This window comes from Plutella xylostella, chromosome 29 (assembly GCF_932276165.1).
Source record: "Plutella xylostella chromosome 29, ilPluXylo3.1, whole genome shotgun sequence".
Taxonomy (NCBI): Eukaryota; Metazoa; Arthropoda; class Insecta; order Lepidoptera; family Plutellidae; genus Plutella; species Plutella xylostella.
The window spans coordinates 2,051,941-2,069,604 of NC_064009.1; the positions used below are offsets into that span (position 1 = coordinate 2,051,941).

At 36.0% G+C, this 17,664-nt stretch overlaps 1 protein-coding gene across 1 annotated transcript in view; it reads left to right on the forward strand.

Moving 5' to 3' along the window:
* Positions 1–17,664, forward strand: part of LOC105383736 — a 121,262-nt gene that overhangs the window by 60,239 nt on the left and 43,359 nt on the right. The window contains exon 2 of the mRNA XM_038120089.2: positions 16,456–16,499. The gene's annotated coding sequence lies outside the window, so the exon portion shown is untranslated. The remainder of the gene's footprint in view (positions 1–16,455; positions 16,500–17,664) is intronic.

Genomic DNA, 17,664 nt, shown 5'->3' on the forward strand with positions numbered 1-17,664 from the left:
GAATAAAAGTTTTCAAGGGTGAAATGAAAATAAAAAGACAAAATATGTACTTGGCTTTACAAAAAAAATATACTTGTGGTCGTCGTCTTTGATCCAGGCAGGAAGGCCTCCCACGCTGCGTTTGCCGTGGTCTATACTCGAGAACTCGTTTACCTAATGGTTATCGGTTCTTCGGCAGATTAACCAGCACATTACCACTTCAGCTTGCATATTTTGTCAGCGATATCGGTAACCTCAGTCCTCTGACGGATAACTTCATTTCTGATACGATCCATAAGAGAAACCCCAAGCATAGCTCTCTCCATATCACGCTGAGCGACTTTAAATCGGTGGACTAGTCCTACCGTCAGTGCCCACGTCTCTGCATCATACGTCATCACTGGCAGGACGCACAGGTTGAAATCTTTAAGTCTTCAGGCTTTCAGGGATGGCCATGAAGAATATGTGCAGACAAAGTTTTCCGAATGAAACCCAACCCAGTTGGATTGCAGCCTCCTTGTCGAAGTTGCTTCTGCCTAGCCGAATAGTCTGCCCGAGGTAGACATATTCTTGCACAACTTCGATTGTTGTCTCACCAACGATCACCGGCTCCGGTTCGATGTGAGCATTTACATGACTTTCGTCTTGTCCCAATTTATACCCCGAAGCCTACACGTTGGGAAGCAGCATTTAGGCCACTTCCATCATCCAGCTGAGTTCCTGCAGAGATTCTGCCATAATAACGATTTCGTCCTCGATATAGCGCTAGTCGATTTGAAATCTCTGCAACGCTTCCAAAATTGCCCATGTCTCGATGGAGTTGAAGGCGATTTCATAGTCCACAAAGGCTAGATACAGCGGCTGATTATACTCTTCGGTCTTCTGTGTAATCTGCCTTACTGTGTGGATGTGGTCTATTGTCCTAAAACAGATCCACAATGAGATAATTTAATTAATAAAAACAAGCTCCGCCTTCGCATTTAATAAAATTTTAAGTAAAAGTATTTTTTAATAAATTAATTGTGTTTATTTATGTTTTACTAAAGTTCCCAGTTTTTTCGCCCTTTGGCGACCCCCCTACAGAAGCTTCGCGACCCCCCAGGGGGTCGCGACCCACAGGTTGAAAAACACTGATGTAATGCATCTTCGTCAGTATTCAGTCTGTTTTAGTATTTTCCACACCTTTTGTTCTATAAGTTTTTGCTGAACGCGAGTGTTCCCACTCACATGAAAGTGCGTATGACATCCGTTTAGTTGCGTACGGTCACAGTGCAGTGCCGACACAGTGACGGTAGCATGAAATTATACGTAAATAAAGTCGGTTTTTTAATCTCAGATACTAAATTCACAGATTATGAACGGTTCATCAACAGTCGATTGTCCCGCCAATAGAACGATACGTCACTTAATCGCGAGACAATCGACTGATGATGAACCGTACAGAATCTGTCTATTTAGTATCTGAGATTAACAAAACAGACTTTTGGTACGAAGTATACCTACGTAAGTAGGTACGAGGTCACATTGTATCTGTCACAAACTGTAGCTGACAACGTGGAAAATGGTAAAGTATAACAAGAGCTGAGTCAAAACCAAGTCAACTTTATCAAAATCTATCAATCTTTCAACCGCCAGTAAATTGTTTAGTTCAGCTTAGCGACAGCGATCACGAAAAAATAAGTACACTTCTTGATACTAACGCATTTTTAAGTGATTCGATTGAATTTATATACACTCACGGGCAATGAAAAAGTTCCATTTAAAAAAATAACGACACCAAACAAAGCCAATTTTTTTAAACATTTAATTTTAAATTTTAACAAAATATTACCGTTTTTAGTTGTTCATATCCTGATGCTTTGTTAAATGTATTGCAATGTTGCCTTTTGCGTTTAGAAGTAATTTGCTGCTTTTCTCAGTGGAACCTTTTCATTGCCCGTGAGTGTATTATATCTTGATAACCTAGTGGTAACGTTTGGAACTAATAAACCAACAGTACTTACCAATCCCGAACCGGACCGCGTATTGACAAGCACCACTGCTGTGGCATCGCTCACTAGGTCGTGGTGAAAGTGTCTACACTGTGATAGCTATCCGCTGTGCCCTACTCTAGCAGTAACGTCGTCGTCGTGGTTGCGTCAGAGTGCGTCGACTCATTACACCGTATTTACTTTTTACTGCGCAATTGTGTGCTGAGTGTGCACCTGGCTTTATGAAACGACATTCAATATTAAGATTTTTCTATCGCTGACGTAAAATAAGATGTTTTACGTTTGACATGTGTATCTGTAGCTTAGTAAGTGAATGCCGTTAGCGTGAATAAAGAGTCCTCTTATAATTTAAAAAAATTCTTACCATTTTTCCTGTACCTCCTGCGGGTTGACTGGCAGAAAATGCTTTAAGCATTAAGTCCACCCTTTGTACTTTTTTGTAATATTTGTACAGTAAAGAATTAAATAATAATCGATGTTTCGTCGAAAATCGGTTCAGTTAATCAAAAGTGAATGCAGTTTTCTTTGTAATTGTAGGACATTTTAGGATAATTAATAAATTTGAGTTATGATTATACTTACCCTACTGATGATACCTGATGGGGGAAGCTCATACAATAGGGAACTTTAAAGCTATACGATTTTAGTAACTATGTAATTATTCTGGACATTATATTTGCAAAAGTTTAACCTCGAATTTGTAGAGCTTTTTTACTTTAAAAAAGGTTTACAAAAGACGTTGTGAGTTGTGATCTATGCGAATTTCGACTTTTAGACTGACACAAACAGTAGCAATTCGTGCGTATCAACGTCATTTGTAAACCTCTTCTAAACTTAAAATAGTATCTTTGAATTTGAGGGTAACTAAAAGAGAAGCAGGTCATTCACCTAATTGGACATTAGACTCGCGCGGTAAGATAAACAGGGAACTTTAAAAAGGCTTGGTCGGAATCCAAACTAGCGAGGAAGTCACGTAAACTGCGACTGTTTACCTCATTACCTACGATGAACATTTTATAATAATAATAACACACAAACGGCTGCGTTCATGTTGCCCATTCATCGTCGGAAGCGCTCATTCTAGTCTTTATTATTTTTTACCGACATGAATGAAGATAAAAGGCAGTTTGCGTGTTTTTGCGTCCGACTCTGTAGATTTTTTGCTGTGATTATGATGATTATGAATATGAGTTGGGTAGGTGGAAAAAATGCGCTTATGGGGTTTGTAATTGCTGTATCTGGATGATGTTTTGATATCTTTCTTTCTTAGTGTATAGAGTGGAGTTTAATCAGTGATCGAGATGAATCCAACAAAATAAACAGCATTTGAAATAGCTGTTGCGTTAATAATGAGAACTTAACTCTAGATTTTTTACAATAAAGAAAATTCTAATATTTGCAGATTTATTACTTAAGTGACTTTATATCTTACTTAACTCACTTCGTTTCTCGTCTCTCGTGTACAAATAAAGAATATTCTATCTGCGTATCACGATGACGTATCCAAGACTCTTGTAAATTCGGGTGAAAATTTGTAGATTATTGCTCTTGGGACCCGTCTATTTATGAGTTTCCAATATATCTATGCTACTCACTAACCAATCAACAAGAGACATAGAGACAACATGTGTAGAACAATAAGCAGGAAGCATTACGTATCTACGTGTTATAACTTTATAACCTGCTGGGACATGGTCATATCGCATACCATTCATAAATTCTATTAATATTCCTGTAGCATCGTTATTTAATGGAATTTTCAGTGTTCGGTAAAGTATGTTTGGCTTTAACTAGGTAAGTTTTAAGGGCTCCTAAACTTTACCAAATACTTACTTACTATAACAGTAGGAGATACTCCTTACCGTATACATGTAAGGGCGACTGTCAGGCAAAGGAATTTCTGAAATTATAAAAAAACACATTGAATCTTTAAGCACATCAATGATGCGAAAAAAAATGGGATGAAAGGGCTTTGAAAACTTCAGGAAGTAAACTAACCGCCGCACCGACAAAACAAAATACCTATGCTTGACTTAAAAGCTAATAAGTAAGTAACAATAAACTTACTTTCTCTGTCACTGGCAATATAAGCGTTTATAATCGTAGATTAACTCGCGACGGCTTCTCAGAAACTGGACGTTATGTAAGCACATGTTGAAATAGCACTTAGCAGTCCTAACTACCAAGTCCAGGGTTACTGTAGCTTCACATAACCAACGTTAAAAACCCCCGAGACTGAACACCAGACCCCTTAGCATGAATTTTCATCGTGAACGTGAAGTAAAATTACTCGATGAACTTTGTAGGAAAATTTTAGTTCTGCTACCGACCGCCTGGGGCGCTGTTTATATTTTCGTACAAAATTACTCGATCAATTCTACTTCACGTTCACGATGAAAATTCATGCTAAGTGGTAGCATTGCGATTCTATAAAGCTAATTTTCAAAAATCGATTCTGAATCCGGAGTGAATTTTCAAACTGGCATTCTTTAATTTCCGTAGACACATCGAATTTCGAGATTTTGACAAATAATGTATTAATTAGATGACATACTCGTATAATGTCATAACTGTTCGAACGTGAAGTGAAAGGTGAAGGGAGAATGAAGTGAAGTCTGATTTTACAGAATCGCAATGCAGAAGTCGCATTTCGAACTTTTGAACGGCTAAGCCGATAATTATGAAAATTATTCGGTAATCGCTGAGCTAAAGTGACCCCGCAGCCGTCGTCTAGTTGAAGATTCGACTTCCTCGCCCTCAGACAACTTGATAGCTTAATAATTTCATCTACAAACACACCGTGAGCAGTTAACGGTTAACAAATTACTTAACGGATTTTGATGCGCTGTGTGAAAATCCTCGTCTTAGCATTGTTTGAGGATATGAATTTTATCTTTTTAAGCTAGTAAAAAAAACAGCTAGACGGTTAGGTTTCTTATTTTTCTTATCGTGCCGGTGAGTGTAGGTATATATGTCTTGAAGACCATGGGACTTCCAGAAGACTTCAGGAATTATCTTATATCACTTCATCACATCAACAATGTATATTAAAAAGAACAATTAAATTAATTCAGCATTAGCATTAGGTACCTATTACAATATTTCCTATTTATTTTGTAATATAATGATAAAAAATTGAAACCAGCGAATCGCTGATCGAAACCTACATATTACCTGCATAAAGGTATCAAAAATAAAAAGCGTGCGTTTATTTTTTTATTTTATTTTTATTGAACAATATGGTACACAAAACAGCAATTAATCGTAACATGAGAAGAGGTATTAATATATATATAATTAAGAACTATATAGATTAACTACCTAGGTACTCGTATGTATACACATCTTGAAAATCTTAAGCTAACACAAGTTTATAAGTATACAGCAGCAATGCTTATACAAAATTAAATAATAGTAAATCTATATTATACAAGTAATTATTCAAGTTTTAAGCTTCGAACTAGCGTTTTAAATTTATATACTCTTGGATCGAAGACATCAACATCACAATCTTTAGAGCAGGCAAATGTTAATAAAGGCAGGCGTTATGTACAATGACTCAATTTTTATGAACTTTCACTGAAGTATACGGCCGGCACTTTTCGCTAAAATACTAATTTATTTTGCAATTTCTACCAAACTAAAGAGACTCTTGGTTGTTGGTGATAGAACTGAATTTGAAATGGAAAGTAAGCTGCTGACTTGAGAAATGGTATTGATGGGTGTTTGGTCATTGAAAATGAGACGATTAAATGGAAAAAATATGCGAAGTCACGATCACGATTTCCCTCCGTCACTCTAAGAAAGGGAAAATGCACACTTTTTGATGATACAAGAACTTAAAAGTTACAAAACAACACTATTCTATTACAGCACCAGAATTCAGTGTAAAGTAATTATGAACTATAGTATTATGAACTATAGTTTATACTAGCTGTTCCCGCGAGCTTCTCTTCGCCTTAAAAAGTTTTCCCGTGGGAATTCCGGGATAAAAAGTAGCCTATGTTCTTTCTCAGGGTCTAGACCATATGTATACCAAATTTCATTCAAATCCGTCCAGTAGTTTTGGCGTGAAAGAGTAACAGACAGACAGACAGACAGACAGACAGACAGACAGACAGACAGACAGACAGACAGACGGACAGACACAGTTACTTTCGCATTTATAATATTAGTTAGGAAGTTAGGATTATTGTAGATTTGTCGATCAATCCTCATTGAGCGGGTTTGATTCCTGGCTTAACCACATTATTCTCATTTCCTTTTCCATAGAAACTTTGTTGGTTACGTGACTTTTTACTATAGAGAACGATTTTTTAATCGAATTTCCAAACCTTGTAGAACTAAAGTTGTTCAGAATGACCCCCTGAGTCACCCCCTTTCGGCTTAGTATACCCTTTCTGCAACACCCTGTATATGTCATATGGAGTTTAAATAAAGTTTAAAGGACACTTTTATTATACTTATACACTACTTTATTTATAAATAAAGTGTCCTTTCAGTAAATCTTCAGTTTTACGCCTTCATGTGGCATCGCGGTCATACATTCTGTGTAATACCTCTACACACCATGAAACACTCAAATTCACACGTTTTTTCCCCATCAAAGTATGGTCTTTGTATTTTCTCTACCATAGCTAATGTTGAAGTAATTTGAATACGCCTAATCAATGGAAGTGCCAGTCAAGGTCTTGGACACTATGAAAGATTTGAGGTCAACTTTTTTTAGCAATTACGAGCTTGCCGCCTCTATTAGAGTTTGAATACTGCGAACAATCGACCAATCAGGTTCATTCTGAGTTCCTAAGGCTATGGATAAATTTCTATGGATTATTCCCTAGATTATAACATATAGCTGCTGTTCCCGCGAGCTTCGCTTTACCTTTAAAAGTTTTCCTGCGAGAATTCCGGGACAAAAAGTAGCCTATGTTCTTTCTCAGCGTCTAGACCATCTGTATACCAAATTTCATTTAAATCTGTTCAGTTATTTTGGAGTGAAAGAGTAACACTATTTTCACATTTATAATATTAGTTAGGATATTAGTTAGAATGTGACATGGATTTTTATACTTATTAACAGGTAATTAGAAGCATGTTTTATCTAACATTAATTGTTGAAAGCAAGCACCTCATTCTAAAGATGATTATAATACCAAGCACCAATTAGATAAAGCATTAAATTGCGTTGTTCCCGACATTAGATACCATGTAACATAGATACTGGTATCAAATTACGGAAATGACAACCGCATATTGTAGTGAGTAGTTAGCTTACGGTTGGCTTCCGAACAAGTTAATGATTAGAGCATAAAAAGCTCGATCGCTTATTGGTAGCGATTCTGAAGGCGCTAAATTTACCTATATTTCCCACTGCAAAAAGCTTAAATTCTTTGTTAAAAATTCGACGAGGTTTTTTATAAATGGATTTTTTTACTTGCCATTTTTTTTGTTTGACAACGCTAAAGTAAAATTTTGTGCTTTTAAAAACGACATTATTGCTGGATTAAGATAATTCCGACAAACTTAAAGGGTGGATTCTACGAGTAATTTCATCGAGAAAAAACCCTGTACATTACAGTATAAGATATAAAATAAAGATTCGATTTCAACACTAAGAGGCTCTTAAGTGTAACTTCTTGTACCATCCCATAGCTCCTTAAATAATTATCGTATCGGTTCTTACATCTCAATTTAGTCCAACCACATCCCTTCCCGTGATAGCTATCACACAAATGAATGCACATAACAAATGTTCGCTCGAATAATCGAATCGGACGAGCGATACCATCGAATACGTGACGTATATTCGATCAAGTCATCACGACGACGAGTGATCGATCCATGCGGTCATAGTTAGGCTCCATTGATTTCATGCGGTCCTGGTAGGTTGGTGTAAATATTTATCGTCATATTTATTGATATTATGTTATAATTATGATATTTAAAGCTCTTATCTGTAACGTTACTACCATAGAGCCATCTAGCAATTATCCAGAGATTGTGAAACAAGTGCTTAAGCTTGACTTAGACTCGACTACTTACACGATATAAGAAGAACACTGCCTATCACCTCCAAGGAATCATGTGTTATTCAAACCACGCGCAAACACGCCATGTGAGAATACGCGAACACCATCCAAAGGACACGATAATATCGACCGTGACGACCGCGATTGAGACATCACGACGAACGATAATAGAACAATTCGACAAACGTCCATCGATAGCAGTGTTCGTGTAACCTCCTTCATTATTCTGTACGCCTGGTACTTTTCGCAAGAGGTTTTTTTCACTGCGTTTATTATTAGCTCGGAACAATCATGAATATCATTATTTGGAGTAAATATGTAACAATGAGGTAACCTATAGTGCCACAATCTTATCTGTTCCGGTGGCGACGTCGCTGTGATCGAAACCAGTGTTGCTTTCGATTAAATTTTGCCTATTTCTGGTTTAAACGACAATGCATTTCTGCTATTACCTATTGTTATAATAAGGTACATTCATAAGTATAGATAAATCAAAATATAGGGTCGATAGTAAATGAAAGATATAATATATCAAACGACATTTGTCCACGGCGAACAGAAATAAAATTAGTTCTGATTATGTTCTGAATGTTCTGATATAGGAGATTAAATCTAGATTACAATGGTATAGGTAATATATGTGGGTCGTGGGAATAACGAGATACGACTTAAAAAAAACTATTAATTATTATTTTTGAACACTTTTTTTTATAATCTCATTTATTTTATAAGCCATACATCCTAAGATTAAGTCGTCTATTTTTGAACACTTTATTTTACATTTTCTAAAGTAACAAGAAACAAGAGCATATAATTAAAAGAAATTCAGACAGTGTGCAAAGGCTATTAATTCATCATCATCATCATCACGACCATCACGTCCCCACTGCTGGGGCACGGGTCTCCTTCCAAAGGCTAATTGCCAAAAAGAAATTTCTTTCAGCCAACTCTTGATAGGTTGGGAAAACAATGACATGTCATAAATCATCATTATTTCGTCTAAAATCGCTGCAGGTGCGCGAAATTCTTCTTGGTATACTGCCTAAGATTTAAAGTATCATGTCATGCCCTCACACCTTTAATCAAAGAAAAATAAAGATTATATACTTTTCATCACGAGTATCACGACCCATCCCGTCCCCACTGCTGGGGCACGGGCCTCTCGGGAAAATATTTAATAAAATTACATACATGGAGTATATGGGTAAAATTATTCGTCATATTTGGCAACACTAACCTGTAGCCGCTGCAACTCGTTCTTCCAATTTTTCAAACGGAATTAAATGCGCTTGAATATGTTATTCTTCCTGCATATAAGCCAATATATATAGTACTACTTTTCTTGCATCATATTACAGCGCTTTTGGCATTATTTCACCCAGAAAATCACAAAAACAAATTAAATAACTCTTCACAGAAATTGACAACTCAAATAACGCGCAGAGTATGAAATGACGTTTGACAATGACGTCTCGTTAGTTGCACATTTTGACCACCGGAACAGATAAGATTGTGGCACTATACACTAATATTGACCGTTTGACAGTTAGCCCAGTTTATAATCAGTATTGTAAAAACTGAAACATACTGACTATTAATCAATGTGGCTCGACTGTCCATCAAGGAACACATTAAAAACAATGTTTGTAACGCTGAACGAACACTGCGCAATACTGTAAACATACACAAATGGTACGCATTTATAGGTAGTTTTACACGAAGTTGATGTATTTTTTACAATGCAAACCTCGCATTGTTTGTACTAATGAGCCATTTAAATCCTTTGTAGAAATGAGAAATGTATGAAAATTTTCAAGCCGTTCATTATTTTCTTTTTTATCTCTATACTTAATAATAATATTTATGGATCTACAATACACTAAATAATTTCTAAAGAATAACTAATAAAATCTTAATGTTGTGTTTATGTGCTCTACATTTCTCGTACAACCTTGACATTATAGTTATAACGTTTTCGTTTTGTTATCGTTATTTGAGACTCGATGACCTATTTACACAGATCGAAATTTGAATTTTCTTTGTTCCAAATTTAAACTTCATTCATCTGTCATTCTAAGCGTGCCACGTCGAATCAACCGTTACGGTTGTAAAAAGAAATTAGGAGATGATTATATCAGAAATAAAGTTGGTGTTATCGTATCATCTATAATGTCAGGTAATTATTCTATGGGGGTTTAGGGGTCAGAAAGTATAAGTATAAGATGAGATGTAAAATATGGTTTGAGTTTAAAATATTTTACGAATAATAGCAAAATTTGACAACGCATTTTTTTATGCGTCTGGCCGATTATAATGATAGTGAGTGAGTGACATAATTATTATGAAACGGCAATAGCAGGTGGACCTCGTTCAATGCTGGCAAGTGTAAATACACTATATAAAGTGTATAGTATATCTACTTTTCTAGAAACAACTTGTTAACTAAAACCACAAAATTACCTTTTTCAGCTAGAGTAAACCAACATAGTTATTTTATGTCAACACTCATAAATATTTTCCTATAAGTATCCTAATCTTCAAAACGGGTAGGTAAATTACAAGTGACAATTTAGTGGTAGACCGTAAGCGTTACATTGTACCTATGTAGGTAGGTGATTTAGAACTTTTTTTAACATAATATACTATGTCAACATACCTTTATGAGAATCCGTTCAATGCGATATGTACGATAGCTACAGATGGACGCTTACCTTAAAACCACACTTACCGCAAAAAAAAAAACACGCTCTCACGCCTTGTACTAATGTACTCCCTTGCGGGGTAGGCAGAGTTGCATTGCTGCACCCACTTTTCGCCAGAGTGTATGTTAGTCCCAATGGAATAGGGGGCGGGCCTATTGCCATTTTACGGGCACATCCAAGACCCGAGAACAAATATCTGTGTTTAAACAAATATCTGCCCCAGCCGGGAGTCGAACCCGGGACCATCGGCTCAGTAGTCAGGGTCACTAACCACTACGCCATTCGGTCGTCCGCAAACTTACCGCAAAACTTCTTCATTTATCATGCAGTGTCTTACTTCATAGGTGATGCAGAAGTGACACTGTATTCTGGAGGGTTACTCTATACTGATGAAAAACTAACGTGTCGTGCAATCGGCACGTTAAATACAACGAGACGAGATAGAGTCGTTGCTCACGCCGCAGCACTACGAAACTTCGTTTTTCGTTATATTTTAAAGTGACCCCCCTAATCTCATCGCCATTTTGCACGATTCACCTACTCTTGCAAACAAAAATACTAATAATGACACAAATCCCCAACCGCCTTTACATAAACATTCACCTTAATCAAATATAAATAAAAACCGTTTTCTAATGATCTAAGGATCTAAGCCAAGTGTGTAAAGTAAAAAGTTGATAAGTGTAATTTATTTTGTTGTGGTCAGCTTTTAAAGCCTTCTATATCGGCAGCAAAATTAAGCTTTTTGCAGAGTTTGAATTAATTTTATAGAAAACTAGCTGTTCCCACGCGCTTCGCTTCGCCTTAAAAAGTTTTCCCGTGGGAATTCCGGGATAAAAAGTAGCCTATGTTCTTTCCCAGGGTCTAGACCGTATGTATACCAAATTTCATTCAAATCCGTTCAGTAGTTTTGGCGTGAAAGAGTAACAGACAGACAGACAGACAGACAGACAGACAGACAGACACAGTTACTTTCGCATTTATAATTATTTTTTTTTAATTATAGTTAGGATTAGTTAGGATGACGTTGCGTTTATTGAAAAGATTTAACTATGCGGTAACTCCTATCGCCTGTGGCTGTATCTGGTGAATATAGGGATAGTAATGATCCATTATCATAGATATTAATTCACATATCAAAGATATAGATATAGAAAGTAAATAAGTGTACAGTAAAAGCACAGAAAAAATACTTAGTTTACAACAATGCGAATTAACAACGTATTTAATGTACAATAACTATACTCGTAAATATTACACAAATAACACACAACTAACTGGTAATATTTATGTAGGTAAGTAGGTACCTGCTGACTTGAAATGTATTTATTTATTTTTCAAGGAAAACTTATAGCAAAAGTACTTAAATAGAATGATACGAAAACTATACATATACCTACCTAGTTGAAATCTATTATATACAAGTTTTCACTTATTACCATGCATTAATTCCATGAATTAATCCTATATGTAGCACCATAGACTAATATTAGTGTATTAGTCTATGCTAGCACTAACTAAACACAAAACAAAATATTTACTTAAGTGGCATTTTTTTCATAATCAATTCAGCAAAAACCGGCGATCTCTCTCGGAGTTCCGATTAGAATCGATTAACCAACACCGATTAGTAACTAATCGTACATCGATTCCACTTGCGGCTTTTTGCGCACGAGCCGCTCATCGTATCGGACATCAATACTTTGTAGCGAACAGCCACAACATACCAATAGAAATAACATTGAGCTGTCCCACACTATCCTAACTAATATTATAAATGCGAAAGTAACTGTGTCTGTCTGTTACTCTTTCACGTCAAAACTACTGAACGGATTTGAATGAAGTTTGGTACAGATATAAGATATAGTCTAGACCTTGAGAAAAAACATTGGCTACTTTTTATCCCTGAATTCCCACGGAAATTTTTTAAGGCGAAGCGAAGCTCGCGGGAACAGCTAGTTTATTATATGAACAACACAGAAAAACGGAATGTGTTATTCTGATAATTATAAAAGATTTCTTTTTCGCTTAAAAATTGTCACCGCTTTAGTGAAGCGTTTTATAACATTATGACCTGTGTAAAAAAATACAGATATCGGTTTTCTAAACTATAAAACAGGTAGGTACATATTATACTAATGGAACTGGTAAGTAAATTTATCCGTTTGGTTTTCTAAACGCATAGTTGCATCTCCGCTTTTCAATTATTTTACCTCTACCTACTAAATTAGGTATATGTATAGGTACAATAAACGTATGTAAACCTTCAGTAATTTGTTAACGCGTAAACTCTCACACGGTGGATTTCACCAACCCAGTTAAACCAGGTTTAACCTCTGTTCAGATTCCCATGAGCCTGTGGGCTTGGCCGAGCCAGGTGCTAGCCTGTCCACACTTCCTGACAGACTGACATACCCTCAGTCCTGTTACTGTTTGTGTATATATGTATGTTGGATGTGTAGGTAGTTGTTTAATTAAAATGGTGTTGGGGAATGCCGTTAGGTTGCTTGTTAGATGGTGCGTATGAGGTTTCTTTAATGTTATTAACTTTCAATTAAATTAAATTTATAAGTACCTAGGTAATTAAAAAGATTATTTGAAGATTAACCATTACATCTTCTTCTTCCTTGCCTTATCCTTATTTAGGGTCGGCTTTGTTGGTCATGTTACAGATTAACCATTACATATTTTATGTAATATTATGTTATTTATGTCCAAATTTTGTATTTCCGACTTCGTATCATGGTATTCCTATTAAATTTGTTTAGCAATATTATTAATTTGAAAAATAAATTGTATGAATACGGTTTCACGGACCAAACTACCGGCAAGATACTTAAGAAGATACTTAAACTTGTTTAAAAATTTGTGTTAAATTTGTAATGTAACTATGTGTCATGTTACATGCTACAAATGAACCTACCTACATAAACATAATAATCCTTACTTTCCTTACTAATATTATAAATGCGAAAGTAACTGTGTCTGTCTGTCTGTCTGTCTGTCTGTCTGTCTGTTACTCTTTCACGCCAAAACTACTGGACCGATTTGAATGAAATTTGGTATACATATGGTCTAGACCCTGAGAAAGAACATAGGCTAGGCTTTTTATCCCGGAATTCTTACGGGAATCCTTTTTAAGGCGAAGTGAAGCTCGCGGGAACAGCTAGTAGACAATAAAAATACTATGGTTCTAAGTTACAAGCCAACGACATGTCCCCTTACCTGATACACGAATAAAATGTGCACCACAGCTCGCCTCGGCCGGAGTCGAACCCGGAACCGGCCATTATAACACGGGCAGCAATGACGTATCGGGCGCTGTCATCTTCAACTAAACAAGCATTCTTCCATATAATAAACGTCATTGCGAGACTGCGGGCCTATTCGGTTAGGGAATGCGATTGCGTTGCGATAGGTCTTGGGGAGCGGAGTCAAAACAAAACATCAAAGTCATTAGCGTCAAATTCAATACATATAAAAATTTAAAAAAGTTGCAAATAATATTAATTCGTTTTGAAAACGCGATGCATTTTGATAGCAAACCTAGCTTTCATATATTGCCTATCTAATATTACCTTTACTAAGGTAAATACTATCTACTTTTTATTGATGTACTTTACTTAAGAAAAGACGAAAGAAGAAGAAAGTGCCTACACCCATTTAAAACAGTTTCATCGCTCACACCTACCTTTCGATCCCATTTTCATAACATTGTCTTTAATTCTTCTCAATAGCCAAATATTTGATTGCGATTTCATTCGTTTCTTAACCTCTAACGTACTTTAAGATCGCTTTAGAACCGCTCAGTTTCCCAGAATAAGTCCGCGGCATTCCTGTTTTACAGAATACACATCATTGCAATAGAAGCGGGGCCCATTAAAATATGTTTTGTTGGATCAGGATTTTAATCATAGCTGGTATCGACTTGCCAATTCAAATACTTGGACACTGGACTGGCAGACTGGCTGGCGCATTGTAATGCTGGATAGTAAATGACCGATGGCGCAGTGGTTAACTCTGACTCTTGTGCCAAAGGTCCCGGGTTCGAATTCCGGCCAGGGAAAATATTGGATTCTTCTTCTTCTGTGTTTGGGTATCGAATGTGTCGAATTGTATGTGTGGTGTGATATCTATTTGCCTACCATGCGTGGAGAGTATGGCAATGCACCTCCAGGCTTGACGGAATACTAACGAATTGTATAAAAAATGACATTGTTAAGAATAGCAAGCCTTTTCGGCAAAAAAGTATTAAAGAAAGTTAACATACATAACCTGATAACATGTACTCAACTTAAACTGAATTTTTTCATTGCTCATGAGTACTTATATTATAATATACTTATACCTATAGGTATCGAGGAAAGTAAAGTATAAACTAAGTATATAAAATTAAGCTTAGCTTAGACGTGAGTTTTTAATAGACAAGAAAAAATAATTTCCAAACTGCGTTTTCGTTCAAAAAGTTCGCCTAAATAGAAAAAAGGGTTCCGCTCATCTGGCATAATCTTTATTGACCAAAACTCATTTCGCATAACTCGTATGGTCTAAACTTTTTTGGCCGAACCATCACTTTGCCAAGACTTATGTGGCATAAGGCTCGTTTCGTCTAAAACTCTTTAGGCACAATCTTTAAACACCTAAGTTTCGTTTGCTCAAATTTATGTTCGTCTATACCTATGTATAATCTTGTTTCTCCTAATGTTATCTTAATAAATAATATATTAAGTATGTAGTAAATGTACAAATTGTGGTATTTTTCTCCTACATCCCGAAAATCACGATATTGTATGATCAAAAAATCGAAAGTTAACGACCAATATAATTATTACAAACCCCATGAGATCGAAACCTAAAAATAGGTGCGACGACGAGCAAAGCGAGGAGGAGCGTGTTAGGTGCACATGTTCATCAAAACCAAAGCGGAGCGCAGCGAAGCGGAGCGGAGCGTTTTCCAAACAGCGGAAACAATACAAGGCACCAGTTTGCGCTATGTAGGGAGACGCTCCGTCAAAGTTAAAGCCAAACGAATATTATTACTTTGTAAAAACCTATGCCATAGCATTATTAGGCTATTCAAGATTTGGCCATACCATTATTAGGCTAAACAATGTTATGCGAAATAACTTTTTACTAAACGAGATTTATGCCATACGATTTTCGGCGTAACGAGACTTTGACCAAACGTTACTATGCAATACGAGATTAGGCAAAAAAATCTTATGCCAAAAAAGGTAGAACCAGAAAAAAAAACTATGATATTATTAAATGGTTGGTTCGTGTAGAAAGCATGTGTTTTCACCCCGGGCCCTCGGACACGGAAATAACCTCCAATATTTCTAGAATCTACAGTTACTAAAACCATAATAATAGTTCTAAGCACGCTGGCAGATTGAAATATAAGGGACATTACTACCTAGACACTGTGGTTAACTAAGCCTGGATCTAGATTTAACTCCAGGCTACCTAGAGCACCTAGGCTATCCTATCTGGCAAATTCTAGGTCATATCTTAGGGCTGAAGGCGGTGTTGATAGGAGGTATGTTGGATGAAAGGTATTCTTCAGAGTGCAATAAGTTTTTACAAGTACCTGTGTCGGAGTCAAGCTATTATAAGATAAATACATACACCTACCACTACAATACATACTAGTCAAAAAATAGTCTCAACTTGTCCCATACAACTTTACTATCATACTCGTAGATAGGTAGGTAGGTACATACATAATTTCATCAATGTATTCACTTGTTTCAGATTTACACTCTGCTCTACTGGAAATCCAGGCATGATATAATAAGGTATGATTTGATTCCTTTTTAAGCCCGACGAAAAGAGAGTAGAGGGGTGTTACAAGTTATCGTGTGTGTGTATATAGGTATCTGTCTGTGGTAGCTCCCAAACGGATAAACAGATTTTCGATTTGATTTTTGGATCATAGACGTAATGTTACATCAAGTGTTTTTAGCCATATTTTATCAAAATCGGCTTAGCCTATAGAAACTGAATACTTAATAGAACCAGAACAGCCCACCGTCTCACAAAAGATATTGATAAAATAAAAAAGGACTTCACACGTTGAATGACGTTTCAATTAAAAGTAATTTATTTATAAAACTACCCACAGCTTATCGCGTCTTTGTTCAACTACAAAGGAGAATGAAAAGCTCCTAGGATACTACGCGTTTCATTTATGTTTGCCGTTAGTTCGTATATCGGAAATATCAGGTGTGAAGGTAAACTTAAGATGAACCGGCCAAATTTAAGATTATCTCTATAGGAGAACACACTAAGATAGTTTTCAAAATTAAGTATTCAAGGATCAAACATAACAGTAGTTTCTTATTTATGTTTTATTCAATTCCACCAACATACGTTCCAACTTTATGAACGTATGTTGGAACGTTACTTTAAATCTAAAAAGTGACCAGATCATGAATAATTATTCCAAGATTGATATAAGGACATAATATTTTATAGAAAATAATTTAAGGTTTTGACAGAACAAAACTGAATGAACAGAAAGAACCCCTTATCCGAACGGAGAGTAGTTTGTAAAAATTGACGTTCATCAGAAAAAAAAATATTTTTACGATGAATAAAAATAATTGACTTAGACTTTGATTGATTTTTTTTCAGAATCGATCTCAAAGTCAAATTTAAAATCTTTATTTATTGATAATTTTATGCTAATTACTAACTTACTCCTCCACTCACTAGAAGGCAGACCGCAGTCGATCGGGTTGTAATAATCTATGATACAGATTTCCTTTCATCGACCTTTGTATCCTGTGTATTGTGTTGTATCGAAGGCAAACAAAAGGAGGGCTATTTTTAACATCATTCAAATTACTTTTTAATGAGTAATCTCCTGTGAGATATTTGTTTAGCTGATGAACGATGAGTTGAAATTATTTGTGAGGAAAAAAAAGGATATTTATTTGATGAAAGAAGCAAGGCGCGTCA